We start from the raw sequence: 14,057 nt of genomic DNA on the forward strand, positions 1-14,057 counted from the left end.
GGGTGGGTTGCCCACTGTACCATCCTGGGGAGTGCAAAGCCGCAGTCTCTCAAGTCTCTACAGTGGGTGGGTTGCCCACTGTACCATCCTGGGGAGTGCAAAGCCACAGTCTCTCAAGTCTCTGCAGTGGGTGGGTTGCCCACTGTACCATCCTGGGGAGTGCAAAGCCACAGTCTCTCAAGTCTCTACAGTGGGTGGGTTGCCCACTGTACCATCCTGGGGATTGCAAAGCCACAGTCTCACAAGTCTCTACAGTGGGTGGTTTGCCCACTGCTATATCCTGGGGAGTGCAAAGCCACAGTCTCTCAGGTGGATAACAGTCTCCACTGGTTCTGGAGGGGGCATTGTGCCCAGAGTGCAGCACACACCCCGTGACGGTCCAAGTTGCGTCACTGCCCCTGCCGCAAATGGGTTTAGCGGTGCATTCCATGGCAGTCTTTCCCCTGTTCAGCGGTCCCTGGCCTGTTCAGCGGTGCTTGCGTTGCCAGTGTCAGACCTGTTCAGCGGTACATTCCATGGCGGTCTTTGCCCTGTTCAGCGGTCCCTGGCCTGTTCAGCGGTGCTTGCCAAGGCGGTCCTTCATTGCCCAGCAGGGCTGTGGCTGGCGGTCCTTCATGGGTCAGCTGGGCTGTGGCTTGCGGGGCCCTCCTGGCCAGCTGGGCTGTGGCTTGCGGTGGCCTCCTGGCCAGTGACTCTGGGGCTGGCGGTGGCCTCCTGGGCAGTGACGATGGGGCTGGTGGTGGTCTCCTGGGAAGTGACGATGGGGCTGGCCGTGGCCTCCTGGCCAGTGACTCTGGCGGTGGCCTCCTGGGCAGTGACGATGGGGCTGGCGGTGGCCTCCTGGCCAGTGACGATGGGGCTGGCGGTGGCCTCCTGGGCAGTGACTCTGGCAGTGGCCTCCTGGGCAGTGACGATGGGGCTGGCGGTGGCCTCCTGGGCAGTGACTCTGACGGTGGCCTCCTGGGCAGTGACGATGGGGCTCGCGGTGGCCTCCTGGCCAGTGAAGATGGGGCTGGCGGTGGCTTCCTGGGCAGTGACTCTGGGGCTGGCGGTGGCCTCCTGGCCAGTGACGATGGGGCTGGCCTCCTGGGCAGTGACTCTGGCGGTGGCCTCCTGGCCAGTGACGATGGGGCTGGCGGTGGCCTCCTGGGTAGCGAGGATGATGACGGTCCTCTCCGCCGTGCTGCTCCTCCCGGACTTTGGAGATTTCTTCTGCCCCTTCCCCACCTTGGGAGGAGTCACAGCTGAGTCGACACTCCCCACGGGACCCTTGTAAGCGGCTTTGCTGGCTGGAGTCTTCCTCCTCTCCCGCCGGGCACTGTCAAACTTCTGGTGCTTCACAGGGGGGGACTGGCTGTGCTGTGGCTCCATGCCACACTGGCTGTCCTGGTGGCCGGTGCACTCCACACACCTGTAACAACAGGCACCACTGGTCCCGGAGATTTTTTGGCTGAGGTGCTAGTACGGGACCTATGAGTTGGACGGGGGGTGGGTGGTGGGAAATAGGTTAAGGGGGGGCCAGGAAAAGTTTTTGGGAGACACTGGGACGGGTGATGGAGGGGGTTTGGGAGTGGAGGAAGAGGTGGTGGTTGTAGGAGGTGTAAGTTTTGTGGATTTGGGTGCAGGTGCATGGGCTGGAGGCTGTTGTGAGGTGGATGGTTGTTGGGTGTGTGTGTGCCTGCGTTTGTGTATCTTGGGAGGGGGTGTCACAGGCACACTGGGAGAGGACACAGGGGACGTGTAAATGGGAGTGGGGGTGGTGGGTGCACGTGAGCGGGGTGTGGTGGTGGGTGTGCTGGTGCGGGACGTAGTGGCTGTAGTGGTAGTGCATGAAGGTGTGAGTGTAGACGAGACTGGGAGGGAGGAGGGAGACGAGGAGGAGGGGGACACAGTGGAGGCAGTGGATGTTGGTGTGTCTGTATGTGTGTGATGCTTGCGTGAGTACCTGTGGGATGTGTGGTGCTTATGTTTGCCTGAGCTTCCCTTGTGTGTTGACGTGTGTGCATGCTGCTCTGTAGGTGTGCTTGGGATAGGCTGAGGTACAGGGGATTGGGTCGGGGTGGAGGAAGTTGGAGGGGGGAGGCTAGACACAGGGACAATGGCTGCCATCAGTGCTGAGGCCAGAGTTTGCAGGGTTCGATGAAGGGCAGCCTGACCAGAATGAATGCCCTCCAGGAATGCATTTGTGTGTTGCAATTCCCTTTCTACACCCTGGATGGCATTCAAAATGGTAGACTGCCCAACAGTGAGGGACCTGAGGAGGTCAATGGCCTCCTCACTGAGGGCAGCAGAGGTGACTGGGGCAGGGGCTGAGGTGCCTGGGGCGAAAGGTGATGCCCACCGTCTTGGGTGAGCGGGCACTGGGCGAAGGCTGAGGGGCTGCTGGGAGGGCGGTGCTGGTAGGGGGAGTGGCGGCTGTACCTGTAGAAGTGGGGGGCACAGATTTTGCTGCCACCACAAGGGAGCTCCCATCGGAGGACGAGTCCGTGTCGCTGGTTGCAGATCCTGTGACCGCTGTGGTGCTCCCCTCGCCCTCCGTCCCACTGGTGTATTCTGAGTCCGTGGTGTGGGCCTCCATGGCCATGTGGGATGCAGCACCCGCGTGCTCCGGTGCCACTGTACCTCCGCCTGATGATGCTGATGCAGACAAGAACAGGGAGAGCACAAAAAGGGGGTGGAAGACAGAAGAAAGACAGGTTGAGTGCATGGCTTACCGCTACCGTTGGCGGACAATACAGACACAGCAGCCCCCTGCACTACGTCGCGCTGTTGGGCTCTACAGATGCAATTCCTGGGATATGGCCTACATGGCTATGGTCGACATCTGCACACATAGATGACACAGGGGCATGAAAACCTGTACTTGGCACTCTACAGAGGTGGGGTGGGGTGCCACATGGCCTGCATTACGGAGGGGCCTAGCCTACGGAACTCCCCCTGGCCTAGGGAAACCCACAGCCCTCCTCCCCCACCCAGACACCTTCACTGCGCGCAAAGTCCGCTGAATGATAGTGTACTCACCCCCTTGTGTCTGCTCTGATGCCCTCAAGCACCCATCCAACTCAGGGTAGGTCACCGCCAGGATCCTGAACATCAGGGGGGTCATGGTTCAACGGGCACCCCACCCACGTTGGGAGGCCATCCCCAGCTGAGCCTCCGCCGTCTTCTTGCTCCAGCGGCGAATGTCCTCCCATCTTTTACGGCAGTGGGTGCTCCGTCTGTGGTGGACCCCCAGGGTCCGGACGTCCTTGGCGATGGCACGCCAAATATCCTTCTTCTGGTGGGCACTGACCTACATGACATGTACAGGGGAAGAAGAGAAGTCATTAACAACTGCACCGTCTAAGTGATTGGCCCCCATCCCTACCCTTGCCATGTGGCACATGCATTCACAGTCCTTCATGCATGCAGAACTGTGCCCCCTTCCTTCTTACAACCAGCCCTCTCCACACAGGCATAGCCCATACAACATGCTCCCTGTGTACTTACCTGTTGGTCTGGAGGACCGTAGAGTAGCGTGTACTGGGGGAGGACCCCATCCACGAGCTTCTCCAACTCCTCTGCAGTGAAGGCAGGGGCCCTTTCACCAGACGCACGAGCCATTGTCTCTTCCAGACCGAGGTCACAGCAGCACTTGCAGTGTAGTTCCTCTCCTGTCGAAGATCAGGTATCGAGTGATTGAACAGATACAAAATGGCAGTGACGTCCGCAGGGGTCATGTCCACGGCGGTGCGTACCATCACCGCCGGCGTACATCATCATTGGCTCCTGGGACCCATAGGGTCCAATGTTAACCAATGCAGCATTGCGCCGCGGTCTTCGACCGCCTACCGCAACGGTGTACAACGCCAGTGCAGTTACCTCACATCCCATTGTCCCACTTTAGAGGTCAGGCAGCCACCATTTCAGGGGCCCACATGCCCTAATTACCAACTGCGTCACACAGACCTAGGCCTTGTCGCACAACACAAATACAGGCCACAGGTGTTCTGTGTAGACTGTGGGTACATACCTCTGAGTTGTTTGACTCTGTGGTCGCTGTTGTCATTCCTAGGCACCGTCTGCTGGGACATGTGAGGAGATGGCGGAATCCTCCGGTGTACCGACCGCTGGTGGACCTGTCGACAATGGAGGAAAGACATTTGATCATCACCTACAGGTTTGACCGTGCCACAATCCAGGAACTGTGTACCCAGTTGGAGCCAGACCTGATGTGAGCAATCCGCCATCCCACAGGGATCCCCCCTCAAATGCAGGTGCTATCAGTGCTCCATTTCCTAGCAAGTGAGTCATTTCAAACAACAGTGGCCATGGCATCAGGGATGTCCCAGCCTATGTTTTCAAACGTGTTGTCCAGAGTGTTGTCTGCCCTGCTGAAACACATGCGGAGCTACATCGTTTTCCCTCAGGTGGAGGATTTGCCTACAGTGAAAGGTGACTTCTATGCCCTTGAACATATCCCTAACATCATAGGTGCCATTGATGGGATCCATGTAGCTCTGGTCCCCCCCCCCCACAGGAGTGAACAGGTGTACAGGAACCGGAAGAGTTATCATTCGATGAATGTACAGATGGTATGTTTGGCAGACCAGTACATCTCCCAGGTAAATGCTATGTTCCCTGGCTCTGTGTGCATGACGCCTACATCCTGCGGAATAGCAGCATCCCTTATGTGATGGGTCAACTCCAGAGGCACCGGGTGTGGCTATTAGGGGACTCTGGTTACCCCAACCTGTCATGGCTACTGACCCCAGTGAGGAATCCCAGGACCAGGGCAGAGGAACGGTACAATGAGGTACATGGGCGGACTAGGAGGGTGATCGAACGCACCTTCGGCCTCCTGAAGGCCAGGTTCAGGTGCCTGCATATGACAGGTGGATCCCTATTCTACTCACCAAAGAAGGTGTGCCAGATCATCGTGGCCTGCTGTATGCTTCACAACTTGGCTTTGCAACGACAGGTGCCTTTTCTGCAAGAGGATGGTCCAGATGACAGTGTTGTGGCAGCTGTGGAGCCTGTGGACAGTGATGAGGAGGAAGCAGAGGAAGAAGACATTGACAACAGGGACTCAGTTATCCAGCAATATTTCCAGTGTCACACAGGTGAGAACACATTCCTGCCTACTACAAGTACTTTCACACTTCTACCTCTATCCTGTCTATCAATTTCAACCAGTATATGGTAACTGAGTTGTACATTTCCCTTACGGTTTCACAGGTGTGGTTTACAACGTGTGTCATCTGCTTAGATTCCTCATGGACTTGAGATGTGTGACATAGGTATGTTGACATTACATTTGAAAACGCATTTTGTCACTGTCATTGCTAATACACATTTTCTAAATCACAGACTGACTCCAGATTGTGTTGTGCTTCAAGGGTGTTTATTTAAGTGCTAAATATTGGAGGGGGGTTGTAACATGGTGAGGGGTGATGGTGGATGAATGTCCATGGCAGAGTCCAGTCTATTAGTCTCACAAGTGCATTGACCATATGGGCATAGTAAGTGGAGCTGGGGCAGTTTAAATATGGACAGGGTTACAAAGTGGGACAGTGGGATGACAATCAGGGTGGTCTCATTTCTTGGCGGGGGTCTTGGCATTGTGCTCTGTCTTGTTCCTGGATCTCAGGGACCGCTTGCGGGGTGGTTCTCCGTCTGCAGGGGGTGGGGTGCTGGTGTGGTGGTCCTGTGGTGGTGCCTCCTGTCCACTAGCGCCGGCGGAGATGGTGGGCAGTTCATCGTCCATGCTAGTGTCAGGGGCCCCTTGGAGTGCCACAGTGTCCCTCCTGGTGTTCAGTATTTCCTTCAGCACACCTACGATGGTGCCCAGGGCGGAGCTGATGGTTCTGAGTTCCTCCCTGAACCCCAAATATTGTTCCTCCTGCATACGCTGGGTCTCCTGAAACTTGGCCAGGACGGTTGCCATCGTCTCCTGGGAGTGGTGGTATGCTCCCATGATGGAGGAGAGGGCCTCGTGGAGAGTGGGTTCCCTAGGCCTGTCCGCCCCCTGTCGCACAGCAGCCCTCCCAGTTCCCCTGTGTTCCTGGGCCTCCGTCCCCTGGACCGTGTACCCACTACCACTGCCCCCAGGTCCCTGTTGTTGTTGTTGGGGTGGTGGGTTATCCTGGGTTCCTAGTAGTGGTGGACACACAGCTGATTGACATGTCCTGGGGACGGAGGTATGGGTCCGCTGGGTGGGTGCTGTGCTGGTGTTACCAGAGGGTGGAAGCTCTGTGGTGGCCTGTGACTGGGTGTGGGGAACCGACTGTCCCGAAGCCCACGATGGTCCGGGCTGGTCATCTGGGTCCAGTTGGACAGAGCTGCTGTCATCACTGTGGGCCTCTTCTGTGGGTGGGGTGGAGATGTCTGGACCCTCCTGTCTGGTGACATTGGGTAGTGGTCCTGCAGGGGTGTAAAAGCATGATTATTGCATCTGTGTGTGTCATGGTGTGCAATGGGTGGGTGACCCTGTACCCCAGTGCTAGCATTCCTATGTGGGGGCTTGTGTGATGATGGTTGAGGGGGGTGTTATGGGTATGTGCAGTGGGCATGCTTTAGTGATGGGTGTCCATGCTTTGGTGTTGCATGCAGGTCTTGGTGTTGGGATGTGTGTTTTGTGTTATTAGTACATTAGTGAGGAGTTGGAGTGATAGGGAAGGGGGCGAGGGTGGGGGTCTGTGATAGCATGCAGGTAGGGTGGGGGATGAAGTAGTTAAAGGTTTGACTTACCAGAGTCCATTCCTCCACCTACTCCTGCGAGGCCCTCAGGATGCAGAATCTCCAAGACCTGCTCCTCCCATGTTGTTAGTTGTGGGGGAGGAGGTGGGGGTCTGCCACCAGTCCGCTGTACCGCCAGGTGGTGTCTTGAGACCACGGAACGCACCTTCCCCCGTAGGTCGTTCCACCTCTTCCTGATGTCGTCCCAATTTCTTGGGTGTTGTCCCACTGCGTTGACCCTGTCGACTATTCTTCGCCATAGCTTCATCTTCCTTGCAATTGAGGTGTGCTGCACCTGTGCTCCAAATAGCTGTGGCTCTACCCGGACGATTTCCTCCACCATGACCCTGAACTCCTCCTCCGAGAACCTGGGTTGTCTTTGCCGTGCCATGGGGTGGTGTAGGTGATGTGTGGGGTGGTGTATGTGGTGATAAGTGTGGTGATATGTAGTGGTGTGTGGTGTTTTGTGCGTGGAAGTAGTGTGGGTGATGGTCTGGTGTGCCTGTGGATGCTTGGTAGTAGTTTGTAGTGTCTCTCTCTGGCCTTCTCTCTGTAATTGTGGTCATAGGGGTTTGTGGGTGATGTGGGTGTGTGTTTTATATTGTATGGGGTGTGTGGGAGTGGTGTGTGTATGTGCATCAGGTGTGTGTATTTCGAATTGTCCAATGTGGCAGTGTTTTGTAGAAGTGTGTGCATTTTGAGCGTGGCGGTGTGTACCGCCAATGGGATACCGCAGTTAAAAAACCGCCGCGTGGATTCGTGGGTCGTGATAGTGTGGGCGTATTTCTGTTGGCGTGACGGTGGGGGTTTTGTTTTTGCCAGTTTATCACTGACCTTTGGTGTGACGGACTTGTGTGGGTGTCTAAATTTTGGCGGATTCCGAGCTGTGGGTCATAATAGCTGTGGCGGAATTCCGCGGCCGCCGCAGTGTGCTGGCGGTCTTCTGCACGGCGGTAAGCGGCTTTTACCGCCAATGTTGTAATGACCCTCCAAGTCTCTTTTTAGCACAAAGTACCTGGTTCGTGCGAAAAATCTCCGCAATGGGCCGCAGAGGAGGAGAAGCGTGGAAGCAAAGGAAGTGTGCGTCGATTACTCGGGCCGCACACAGTAATGCGTTGTTTAGTTTCCATGCAGGGACGGCTGTGCGTTGATTTCCGGCGCTCGGTTGTGGATCCTCTTTGGGCTGCAGGGTTTTCCGATGCCCCGGGGTCTGTGCGTGGAATCCTGGGCTTGTGGAGCGAAGTCACAAGCGCTACGTTGCTCTGGTGGGTGTTGCGTGGAACTTTCTTCCGCACTGCAGGCGCTGCGTTGATTTCCCCTCTAGAAGTCGGGCCGCCACGTCCCAGGTCAGCTGTGCATCGATCTGGTGGGCCGTGCGTCAAAGTTCCGGTCGCAACGCAGGCACCGCGTCGATCTTCTCCTTGCGAAGTCGGGCTGCGTTGGTCCGATTCAGCGTGCAGTGAATTTCTCACCACGGGGCAGGCTGTTTGTCAGATTTAGCAATTTCAGCGTCTAATTTTCGTCGCACAAGGAGTCCAGTTGCAAGAGAGAAGTCTTTTGGTCGTGGGACTTCAGGGAACAGGAGGCAAGCTCTATCCAAGCCCTTGGAGAGCACTTCTTCACCACAGCCAGGGAGCAGCAAGGCAGCAGGGCAACAGCAAGGCAGCAGTCCTTCACAGAAAGCAGTCAGGTGAGTCCTTTGGGCAGCCAGGCAGTTCTTCTTGGCAGGATGCAGGTTCTGGTTACCAGTTTTTTTCTCCAGGAAGTGTCTGAGTTGGAAAGGGCAGAGGCCCTGTTTATATACCCAAATGTGCCTTTGAAGTGGGGGAGACTTCAAAGAGTGGCTTAGAAGTGTACCAGGTCCCATTTCAGTTCAATCCTGTCTGCCAGGGTCCCAGTAGGGGGGCGTGGCAGTCCTTTGTGTGAGAGCAGGCCCTCCACCATCCCAGCCCAGGAGGACCCATTCAAAATGCAGATGTATGCAAGTGAGGCTGAGTATCCTGTGTTTGGGGTGTGTCTGAGTGAATGCACAAGGAGCTGTCAACTAAACCCAGCCAGACGTTGATTGTAAGGCACAGAAAGATTTAAGTGCAGAGAAATGCTCACTTTCTAAAAGTGAAATTTCTAAAATAGTAATATTAAATCCAACATCACCAGTCAGCAGGATTTTATATCACCATTCTGGCATTACTAAATATGACCTTCCTACTCCTTTCAGATCAGCAGCTACCACACAAACAATATATGAGGACAGCCCCAATGTTAGCGTATGAAGGGAGCATGCCTAACAACAGTGTAAAAATAAATTTGGGAGTTTTACACTACCAGGACATGTAAACTACATAGGTACACGGCCTGCCTTTTGCCTACACAGCACCTTGCCCTATGGATTACCTAGGGCATACCTTAGGGGTGTCTTATATGTAGCAAAAGGGGAGTTTTAGGCTTGGCAAGTACTTTTAAATGCCAAGTCTAATTGGCAGTGAAACTGCACAGACAGACCTTGCAATGGCAGGCCTGAGACAAGGTTAAGGGGCTACTTAAGTGGGTGGCACAACCAGTGCTGCAGGCCCACTAGTAGCATTTAATCTACAGGCCCTGGGCACATATAGTGCACAGTACTAGGGACTTATAAGTAAATTAAATAGTCCATTTGGGTATGATCCAATGTTACCATGTTTAATGGGAGAGAGCATATGCACTTTAGCACTAGTTAGCAGTGTTAAAGTGTGTAGAGTCTAAAAACCAGCAAAAACAGTGCCCAAAAAGTGGAAGGAGGCAGGCAAAAAGTTAGGGGTGACCACCCTAAGGCTGTCAGGTCTAACAGTGTTCAGGTTGAGGCCTACAGGGACACAGGTGCCAGTATCACCATGGTGACTGAAAAACTGGTGGCCCCTGAGCAACACCTACTTGGTCATCAGGACCAAGTGACTGACGCCCATAACAACAATGTAAGCCACCCAATGGCAGTTGTTGATCTCAACTGGGTGGAGGGGTTACTGGTCCTAAAAACGTTGTGGTATCCACAGACCTGCCTGTAGAGTGTCTACTAGGGAACGACTTGGAGACTTCAGCTTGGGCTGAAGTGGAGTTGGAGGCTCATGCAACCATGCTGGGCATTTCTGGGCATATCTTTGCTTTAATCAGGGCTCAGGCCCAGAAGCAAAGAGAACACAGAAACTTGGATCCTGAAACAATGGACCAAGAGCTTCCCAAAAGCAGGGCTAGGAAGGGTAAAAAGTTATCCCCTATCCCTCCCTCTACTGATGATTCCCCCTTTGAGGAGGAGGAGTCAACTCCCTGGACAAATCCTACACCTGAAGAACTTCAAACTGATACAGCTGAACTCTTAGGTGCAGGGGGCCTGCCAGGAAGGAGTTAATTGTGGCTCAGCAGACTTATTCCACACTTGAGGGTTTGAGACAGCAAGCTGTCAAAGAAGAAGCAGGGGATATCAGTGACACCCACAGGGTGTACTGGGAGAATAATCTAATGTATTCTGAAGCAAGGGACCCCAAACCTGGTGCCACCAGGAGACTGGTCATTCCCTTGCAATACAGAGAATTATTGTTAACCTTGGCACATGATATTCCCCTTGCTGGACATCTGGGGAAAGCAAACCCTGGGACAGACTGGTCCCTCACTTTCACTGGCCTCACGTCTGAAGATACCAAAGAGTTTTGTCGCTACTGTGCAACTTGTCAAGCCAGTGGCAAGACAGGTGGCACACCAAAGGCCCCTTTATACCACTGCCATTGGTTGGGGTACCCTTTGAAAGGGTAGGGGTTGATATTGTTGACCCCCTTGACCCTTCCTCAGCTTCTGGAAACAGATTTATTCTGGTGGTGGTGGACTGTGTGTAGGAGGCTGGCCTGGCTTGTAGTGGGTACCAAGGGGTACTTACACTCTGTACCAGGTCCAGTTATCCCTTATTAGTGTAGAAGAGGTGTTTCTAGCAGCTTAGGCTGATAGAAGGTAGCTATAGCAGAGCAGCTTAGGCTGAACTAGGAGACATGCAAAGCTCCTACTATACCACTGGTGTCATATGCACAATATCATAAGAAAACACAATACACAGATATACTAAAAATAAAAGTAGTTTATTTTTATGACAATATGCCAAAAGTATCTCAGTGAGTGCCCTCAGTATGAGGATGCCAAATATACACAAGATATATGTACACAATACAAAAAATATGCAGTAATAGCAAAAGGAAGTAATGCAAGCAATGTAAAGTTACAGTAGATTGCAATAGGAGCACATAGGTATAGGGGCAACACAAACCATATACTCCAAAAAGTGGAATGCGAACCACGAATGGACCCCAAACCTATGTGAGCTTGTAGAGGGTCGCTGGGACTGTAAGAAAACAGTGAGGGTTAGAAAAATAGCCCACCCCAAGACCCTGAAAAGTAGGTGTAAAGTGCCCCTATATTCCCCAGAGAGCACAGAAGTCATGATAGGGGAATTCTGCAAGGAAGACCAACACCAGCAAAGCAACCAAAGCGGATTTCCGGACGAGAGTACCTGTGGAACAAGGGGACCAAGTCCAAGAGTCGCGACAAAGTCGAGAGTGGGCAGATGCCCAGGAAATGCCAGCTGAGGGTGCAAAGAAGCTGCCACAGGATGGTAGAAGCTGTGGATTCTGCAAGAACGAAGAGGGCTAGAAACTTCCCCTTTGGAGGATGGATGTCCCACGTCGTGAAGAAGCTTGCAGAGGTGTCCCCACGCAGAAAGACCGCAAACAAGCCTTGCTAGCTGCAAGGGTCGCGGTTAGGGTTTTTGGATGCTGCTGTGGCCCAGGAGAGACCAGGATGTCACCACTTGGATGAGGAGACAGAGGGGGCGCCCAGCAAGTCAGGGAGCCCTCACAGAAGCAGGCAGCACCCGCAGAAGTACCGGAACAGGCACTTGGAAGAGGAGTGAACCGGAGCTCACCCGAAGACACAAAAGGGAGTCCCACGACGCCGGAGGACAACTCAGAAGGTTGTGCACTGCAGGTTAGAGTGTCGGGGACCCAGGCTTGGCTGTGCATGAAGGAAATCCTGGAAGAGTGCACAGGAGCCGGAGCAGCTGCAAATCACGCGGTACCCAGCAATGCAGGCTAGCGTGGGGAGGCAAGGACTTACCTCCACCAAACTTGGACTGAAGAGTCACTGGACTGTGGGAGTCACTTGGGCAGAGTTGCTGAGTTCCAGGGACCACGCTCGTCATGCTGAGAGGGGACCCAGAGGACCGGTGATGCAGTCTTTTGTTGCCTGAGGTTGCAGAGGGAAGATTCCGTCGTCCCACAGGAGATTTCTTCAGAGCTCCTGGTTCAAGAAGGAGGCAGGCTACCCCCAGAGCATGCACCACCAGGAAAACAGTCGAGAAGGCGGCAGGATCAGCGATACAAGGTTGCAGTGGTCGTCTTTGCTACTTTGTTGCAGTTTTGCAGGCGTCCTGAGCAGTCAGCGATCGATCCTTTGGCAGAAGGTGAAGAGAGAGATGCAGAGGAACTCTGATGAGCACTTGCATTCGTTATCTAAAGAATTCCCCAAAGCAGAGACCCTAAATAGCCAGAAAAGGAGGTTTGGCTACCTAGGAAGGAGGATAGGCTAGCAACACAGGTAAGAGCCTATCAGAAGGAGTCTCTGACGTCACCTGCTGGCACTGGCCACTCAGAGCAGTCCAGTGTGCCAGCAGCACCTCTGTTTCCAAGATGGCAGAGGTCTGGAGCACACTGGAGGAGCTCTGGGCACCTCCCCTGGGAGGTGCAGGTCAGGGGAGTGGTCACTCCCCTTTCCTTTGTCCAGTTTCGCGCCAGAGCAGGGCTGGGGGATCCCTGAACCGGTGTGGACTGGCTTATGCAGAGATGGGCACCATCTGTGCCCATCAAAGCATTTCCAGAGGCTGGGGGAGGCTACTCCTCCCCAGCCTTCACACCTATTTCCAAAGGAAGAGGGTGTCACACCCTCTCTCAGAGGAAATCCTTTGTTCTGCCTTCCTGGGCCAGGGCTGCCTGGACCCCAGGGGGGCAGAAACCTGTCTGAGGGGTTGGCAGCAGCTGCAGTGGAGACCCCGGAAAGGCAGTTTGGCAGTACCCGGGTTCTGTGCTAGAGACCCAGGGGATCATGGAATTGTCTCCCCAATGCCAGAATGGCATTGGGGTGACAATTCCATGATCTTAGACATGTTACATGGCCATGTTCGGAGTTACCATTGTGACGCTATACATAGGTAGTGACCTATGTATAGTGCACGCGTGTAATGGTGTCCCCGCACTCACAAAGTCCGGGGAATTTGCCCCGAACAATGTGGGGGAACCTTGGCTAGTGCCAGGGTGCCCACACACTAAGTAACTTAGCACCCAACCTTCACCAGGTGAAGGTTAGACATATAGGTGACTTATAAGTTACTCAAGTGCAGTGGTAAATGGCTGTGAAATAACGTGGACGTTATTTCACTCAGGCTGCAGTGGCAGGCCTGTGTAAGAATTGTCAGAGCTCCCTATGGGTGGCAAAAGAAATGCTGCAGCCCATAGGGATCTCCTGGAACCCCAATACCCTGGGTTCCTCAGTACCATATACTAGGGAATTATAAGGGTGTTCGGGTATGCCAATGTGAATTGGAGAAATTGGTCACTAGCCTGTTAGTGACAATTTAGAAAGCAGAGAGAGCATAACCACTGAGGTTCTGGTTAGTAGAGTCTCAGTGAGACAGTTAGGCATCACACGGGGAACACATACATATAGGCCACAAACTTATGAGCACTGGGGTCCTGGCTAGCAGGGTCCCAGTGACACATAACAAACATAATGAAAACATAGGGTTTTCACTATGAGCACTGGGCCCTGGCTAGCAGGATCCCAGTGAGACAGTGAAAACACCCTGACATATACTCACAAACAGACCAAAAGTGGGGCTAACAAGGCTAGAAAGAGGCTACTTTCTCACACTGTGCCACCAGGTATCCATAAGCCATGCCTCTTAGGACCACTACAGCTCCTACAGTGGCCAAAGCCCCACTGGGAACCTTTTCCAGGGTGGGTTTCCCAAGTGAGGTTGTATCAGACTGGGGTAGCAACTTCATGTCTGCATACTTGAAAGCAAAGTGAAAGGAGTGTGGTATAACTTAGAAATTCACTAAACCTTACCATCCCCAGACAAATGGGTTGGTTGAGCGTATTAACTAAACACTCAAATGCATGTTTATAGGACTCTCTGAAAAACTCTTAGCTCTTGTAAAGGAGGGTTGGGAGCAACCCTTGAAGCCCCCTAAACAAGATATAGTGGTTTATGTACTTGGCCTCAGATCCAGAATGGCTAAGTACACGAAGAAGGCCAGTAGGAACCTTCA

The sequence above is a fragment of the Pleurodeles waltl genome, chromosome 2_1 (genome assembly GCF_031143425.1).
Source record: "Pleurodeles waltl isolate 20211129_DDA chromosome 2_1, aPleWal1.hap1.20221129, whole genome shotgun sequence".
NCBI lineage: Eukaryota > Metazoa > Chordata > Amphibia > Caudata > Salamandridae > Pleurodeles > Pleurodeles waltl.